The 6,352-nt window shown below is 40.5% G+C and overlaps 1 long non-coding RNA gene across 2 annotated transcripts; it reads left to right on the top strand.

The window, feature by feature from the left end:
* The first annotated feature begins 520 nt into the window (after window positions 1–520).
* On the top strand, window positions 521–2,625 carry LOC134596038 (uncharacterized). 2 transcript variants are annotated; one of them, XR_010090331.1, is made up of 3 exons: window positions 521–535; window positions 651–1,371; window positions 2,324–2,625. It is a non-coding gene; the product is annotated as an uncharacterized LOC134596038 (long non-coding RNA). The 2 variants fall into 2 exon arrangements; XR_010090330.1 differs by lacking the exon at window positions 521–535 and having other exon boundaries at window positions 549–1,371.
* Window positions 2,626–6,352: the final 3,727 nt, after the last annotated feature.

Genomic DNA, 6,352 nt, shown 5'->3' with positions numbered 1-6,352 from the left:
AACAAAGAAGTGTTTTACAAAATTAAAGAAACTCTTCAAGCACCATAACCACTGCAGCCATTTGTGGAGAAAAAAATATGAATTAGACTGCCCTCAATATGCCCCCTCATATGAGCGTTTGGTTTAAGAAGAAAAAAAATAAAATAATGAAGGTTATGTATAAAAATTGTCTTCTTATGGAAAGCTATCTAAAGTGAAACCAGCGGGCATATTGCACCTATTTTCCAAGTTTGCACTTCATATCAGAACAAACACTTTTTATTTTTATAAATCACCCCCAGCGTGCCTGGAAACGTAATGGTGAAAAACGGAAGAAAAAACACAACATAAGTATACTGTATGGGTGTATGCCTGCGACTGCCAGTGGCTTTGGTTGGTTACTTTCTACAAAATGGATACTGTTGATTAGGACTACAGTTCCCTGCAGCCATTGCGAATCCTACAGCCTTGTCCGGAAGTGACATCACGATATCGGCTTTAAATACGGTTGGTTGCGAGCGAGACGTTCTCTTGTCATTGGTGCCATCTTAGGAAGGTAAGCATTGTGGTGTTCTTGCTGGATGTCTGGCCTACTTACAATCTTGTTCAATCCTCGCTTTGCCGAAGTCATCCTCACCGAGAATTAACTTTATTTCATTCTTTATTCACAGGCTTATCTTCTCAAGATGAGAGCCAAGGTAAGAAACGATTTTTACCGCTTCTATCAGGGTTGGTTGTTGGGCGGTAATTAGGCCTCTTTGCTGCTTTGTTCTTCAATGTGGATGGGTATGTTTGTTCCATAGGTTGGCTGTGTTCTAGAACGTCTGAACCTATAGAATGTATGATGGTCGTGATTATACTGCATTGTGTGCCGCATTATTCAGATGCATATTTGCCTATCCTTTCTTTATATAACATGGCGTCACATGATCCTTTTCACTGTCCATTAGATAATTAAATCGAAGCCTGTTCTTCACAAGCTAATCAGGTCGCTCCCCGGGCCCTAACGCCTTGTGCCCTGTATGGAGCATTACTGCCCATTCTGCTGTTTTGTTGTCCCAGATGGACACTTGGTCACTTGGCAGTCGTCTTACTACACTAGAAGCACCCGATTAAAGCCATGACCTGGTGGGTGCTTGTCCAGATATAGATCACCTTCAAGAAGAGAACTTGAGATTTATGTTTGCTATCACTCTTGCTGCAATGCAGCAGTCTCTCCTTGAAATGGTGGACTGCACTGACCCAAGTCCATGTCAACACTCAACTCCTTTACTCTGCAAATGGCCTCTAAATAGCATTTTTAAAACATGGACCACTGGCTTGGTCAAATCGGTGAAACTAATTTTTTTTTTTTTTTCTCTCCTTACAGTGGAGGAAGAAGCGTATGCGCAGGTATGTCTACTTCATAAAAACGTGCTGCTGGTAACTTGTGTTAATCTATATGTTCTATAGTTTAAAATGGTTTAAAACTTCCACTGGAAAGTAAATATTTTGTCTTTGCAAGTAAATACAGTGAGTTTGCTGTTGACCCTAGTCTAACAGCGGCGGATGACTATCCATGCCTGTACTAATTTATTGCTTTAAATTTTGAGCCCAGTTTAATGCACAAACTTAAAGGTGTGAAGTACTAGACATGCATGCTGGCTTTTTCTATATCTATGCAGAAACTTGCAATGTCAGCATGAACTGTCCCATGTGGATGCTGGATATGTATGGAATTTTCTGATTTTTGTCTTCACAGGATATATAATGGTAGGCCTGGTTTTGGGCATATAACATATCCATGTAACGTAGCTAAAATTTTTAGGAAACTCCCTTTCGTAGTTTAAGCTCTACAGATTTTGAGCTTGTTCTTAAATGAATATGTCCTGTAATAAACTGCTTTTCAGAAAAGTCTGAACTTAAGTATCTGACCAATGTTATGGCCAAATGCTCATGTATGTCGGGAATATAGCCAGTACATGTCAGAATAAAGTTAGCATTTTACCTACAAAACTGCAGCTTTATTCTGCTGTAACTGACCTTGACTGCAACTTTGAACTCTTATGATCCATGGCTTACAATTTGAAAGGGATAATCACACAAAATATTAATGGTGTAAGCAGTAATTTGCTATTGGCTTATTTTATTGAAATTAGAAGTCTGCTTGAATACTTCCTGTTTATTATTGGCCGTTCTTTAGGTCAGTGTAAACGATAAATTAAGGTTTATATATATATATATATATATATATATATATATATATATATTTCACTTGAAGAAAAATGTTAAATTTCTTTGAAAATGAAGTTAGACCACATATATTTTTTTTTTTGTATGGATGGTAATATTATTTCTCTTCTAGACTGAAGCGTAAGAGGCGAAAGATGAGGCAGAGGTCCAAGTAAACGTCTCCTCCGTTGCTTCTGAGACCTGCAAGCTAAAGAAATCACTCCTGAAGACTGCATGTGGAATTGAGCACTGGCCCTTGTGGATGACACAGAATTTGTCTGGCACTTTCAATCTGCAATTCGGTGTGATCCAGCTTGTCCCCACCTTTCTGCTGCCAGGTGCACGCTGAAGACATGCTGAAGTCTGTCTGGAGTTTGGACTTGTTTCTGGTCTCATGTAGCAAAAGTAATAAAATGGCTTTTTTGGTTAAACCAAGCTGGATACCTCTCATTTGTCTATAAAGCACACATTCTATATCATGTTCTACTTATTGCTGGCAGAGTGGGCATGATGGGTCTTGTTTGACCGTCTTCTATAGGCTGACAAATTAAAAACATGCTTGTCTATTAGTATTATGTATGTCTGCATGCAGCCATTCAAATAAATGCGCCATCATGTGTGCTTTGGAAGCTTGGTGAAGAAACTGGTGTTGCGCTTTTAAAGGGACACTAGTCACCTGAACAACATGCCCCTGCAGCCTCACTGCTCAATCCTCTGCCATTTAGGAGTTAAATGCCTTTGTTTATGAATTCTAGTCACACCTCCCTGCATGTGACTTGCACAGCCTTCCATAAACACTTCCTGTAAAGAGAGCCCTATTTAGGCTTTCTTTATTGCAAGTTCTGTTTAATTAAGATGTTCTTATCCCCTGCTATGTTAATAGCTTGCTAGACCCTGCAAGAGCTTCCTGTATGTGATTTAAAGTTCAATTTAGAGATTGAGATACAATTATTTAAGGAATTACATCTGTTTGAAAGTGAAACAATTTTATTCCGTGCAGGCTCTGTTAATCATAGCCAGGGGAGGTGGGCTAGGGCTGCATAAATGGGAACAAAGTGATTTAACTCCTAAATGACAGTGAATTGAGCAGGGGAATGATCTATACATTAAAACTGCTTTATTTAGGTGACTAGTGTTCCTTTAAGGTTTAGTAAAGGATACAAATTTGGCTGATTACATACTCACGTTCTACATGGTCCTTCTGAAGAGAACTAGATATCCTTGAAAGATGTTGAACGTTTCTCATTTTGGTAGCCATGTTATTTACTACTGACATGAACACTGGATAGTGCAAAATGTATCATGTGGTAGCACTATTCACTTCTACACGGGCATCTAGGGTGTTATAATGAACTTTCAATTACTGCACGAACATACTATTTTTAAAGAATGAGGGCTTCAATTTGTGACCCAGATTGGGTACCAACACTAACAAAGTTTAAAAAAAAAACACAAATATGGGGTTTCAGTTACACCATATGGTCTTGTGTTAAGCCTACCAATATCTGGGTTCTAAACAAAATGAAACATACTAACTGCAATGCTTAAACTGATTCCTGGAACTCCAACTCATGCTTTCAGTCACATCTAAATGTGTTCCCTTTATTTTGTTTATATGGGTCTTTATGACCGCATAGATTAGAAATGTTCCAGGTGTGCCTCAATTCCATTTTTATTCTGAATTCAGATCAGATTCCTTTTGAACTGATCCCCCAGCCACTATGGTTTTTTTTGGTGACTACAGAAAAGCTTTATTTGAAGTCTCGATGCAGTTTAAGCAATAAAGTTTGTGGTTGGTATGTTTAAAACTTGGTGCAGGAGATACTGGTGATTTCACCATTGCAGTTAAATTTTGGATTTTGACCTATGGATTTGATTTGCCTCACCTTCTGGAGATGTTGCCAACTGCAATGAGGGAGAAAAGGTAAGTAAATCTGTTTTTTAAACTCAATGTGGTGGGATCCTACGTGTATTCAATTCGTGTCAGGAATACATGTTGGCTTGCTTTCCTTAGTCATGCAAGGCACAGCATCAGTCGAGTGCTTATGGATGTTCCGACGTAGGATCTTTCAGCTCTTGCATTTTGTAGTGGAGACTATGTCTCCTAGCAGACTCCAGGTAATGGGTTAGGCTGTTTGACATCAATGGGGGTGAATGTAATAGATATATATTCTAACTACTATGGAATTAAAGTTTAAAGACAGTGCAGTAGTCTACATACAAATTGGATGTTGGAGCCCTGGTAGTGCACCCAGCCATGTTTTTCAGCGTGAGTGCAGGGAATTTCAGTGTGTATACTTACAGTAGTGGTTACAGTGCTTGGAGTGTTGGCAGAAGTTAATTTTTTTTTTTTATTTAACATTGTAGTTAAACTAACAAGTCTTGGTATTCTTTGGTCCTTCACTTCATCTAGGTTATGATCCCTGGATAGGGAGGATATTTTCTGGATGGTAGGGCACTACTGCACAATGTTATAACATGTACATTAGGGGGAGACTTCCTTTTTGCCGTAGACTATTTCCTGGGGCCATTTCCAGACTGGAATCTCATGGGTGATGTGACATGACAATGTACTGGGCTAGTGAAATAAATATGCCCTTAGTAAGTCTGAGTGGATACTAAAACTCCTGGTAGGGAGTTATGTTTTGACAAGTGAGAAAATCAGTGTGCCTGCAGTCTGATTTTTATTCAGGCTTGTCAGAGCGTTTCTGTTACCATGGCAATGCTCTGATACAGTGCTGTGCTCACAGCCTGCAGCTGGAGGAGCTACAGGCTAATGTAAACATGCCACCACTGGACCATCAGGGCTTGTAATATAATGTCAACTCCCTTCTTCCCTTTTAACAGGGAGGGAGGACATAAAGAGACTTTCCCACCTACACACAGCATCCCTATGGGAAAGCATTGGATTGGTTAAAAATCGGCAATTCTGATGTCACCAAGGAGGTGGATTAGGACGGGGCCAGCATCGGCAGACCTGTGCTGGAAATAAGGTGTTTACATTTTTTTTAAGGGGGGTAAGTCACCTAAATGGTGGGTTAAACCCTATAGGGTCAGGAATACATGTTTTGTGTTCCTGACATTAGTGTCCCTTTAACCCCTTCCTGACCACGGACGTATCAGGTATGTTTGACATAAAAATGGTCCTTAAGGACCGCAGATGTACCTGATGTGTCCGCGGCGAATTTGAGCTTCCAGCCGCTCTGTGGGTATTGCTCGATGTTGGGGCACAAAGTAAAAATAAAAATAGTAATTTTACTTACCGTAAATTCCTTTTTTCTTTGTATAGTGGCAGTACTCACATGTGGGGTGTTCCTTCCGGTCTTGGACAAGAAGCTCCCCCTTCTTTGAGATTTATAGCTGTGCTCCGTCTGCTGCCTCCATAAAACCTGTAAGCCCTGATAACACACCAGTAATAAAAAATAACCAAACAGAGACCAAGTAATGCAAATTCATTTAATCCACATCAAAGCGGAGGGAAAGCCAGTACTGCCACTATACAAAGAAAAAAGGAATTTACGGTAAGTAAAATTACTGTTTTTCCCTTCGTATAGTGGCTGTAATCACAAGTGGGATATAGCAAGATCCCTGCAACAAAATAAAGGGTGGGGACTCAGCAGGCCACAGCTTGCAGCACCTTACGCCCAAAAGCAGCCTCAGATGATATGTCCAGCCTATAATGCTTGATAAAGGTACCGTATTTATCGGCGTATAACACGCACCTCATTTTAAGAAGGAAATTCCAGAATATTCCCACCCCCTCCCATAGTGTTCCCCCCCCTTTCCATAGTATTCTCCACCCACTCCCATAGTGTCCCCTAGTGCACTTTCCCTCCCCTTGTCCCATAATTACTTACCTGTCTTGAAGCGTGGGCCGGCTTCACAGCGCGCACCGCGGTACTGGAACTTCAATTTCAGGTTCCGGTTTCTGGCACACTTCCTTTCAGTCCAACCGGAACCTGAAATTGAAGTTCCAGTACCGCGGTGCGCGCTGAACACCGGCCCACGCTTCAAGACAGGTAAGTAAATATGGTATATCAGCGTATAACACGCACACATCATTTCCACCCTATTTTCAGGGAGAAAAAGTGCGTGTTATACGCCGATAAATACGGTATGTAATGAAGACCAAGTAGCTGCTTTGCAGATATCTTCAGTTGAT

Source organism: Pelobates fuscus, chromosome 1 (genome assembly GCF_036172605.1).
Source record: "Pelobates fuscus isolate aPelFus1 chromosome 1, aPelFus1.pri, whole genome shotgun sequence".
NCBI lineage: Eukaryota > Metazoa > Chordata > Amphibia > Anura > Pelobatidae > Pelobates > Pelobates fuscus.
The sequence above is the reverse complement of the archived record's forward strand: the minus strand, read 5'-3'. Positions and strand labels throughout refer to the sequence as shown.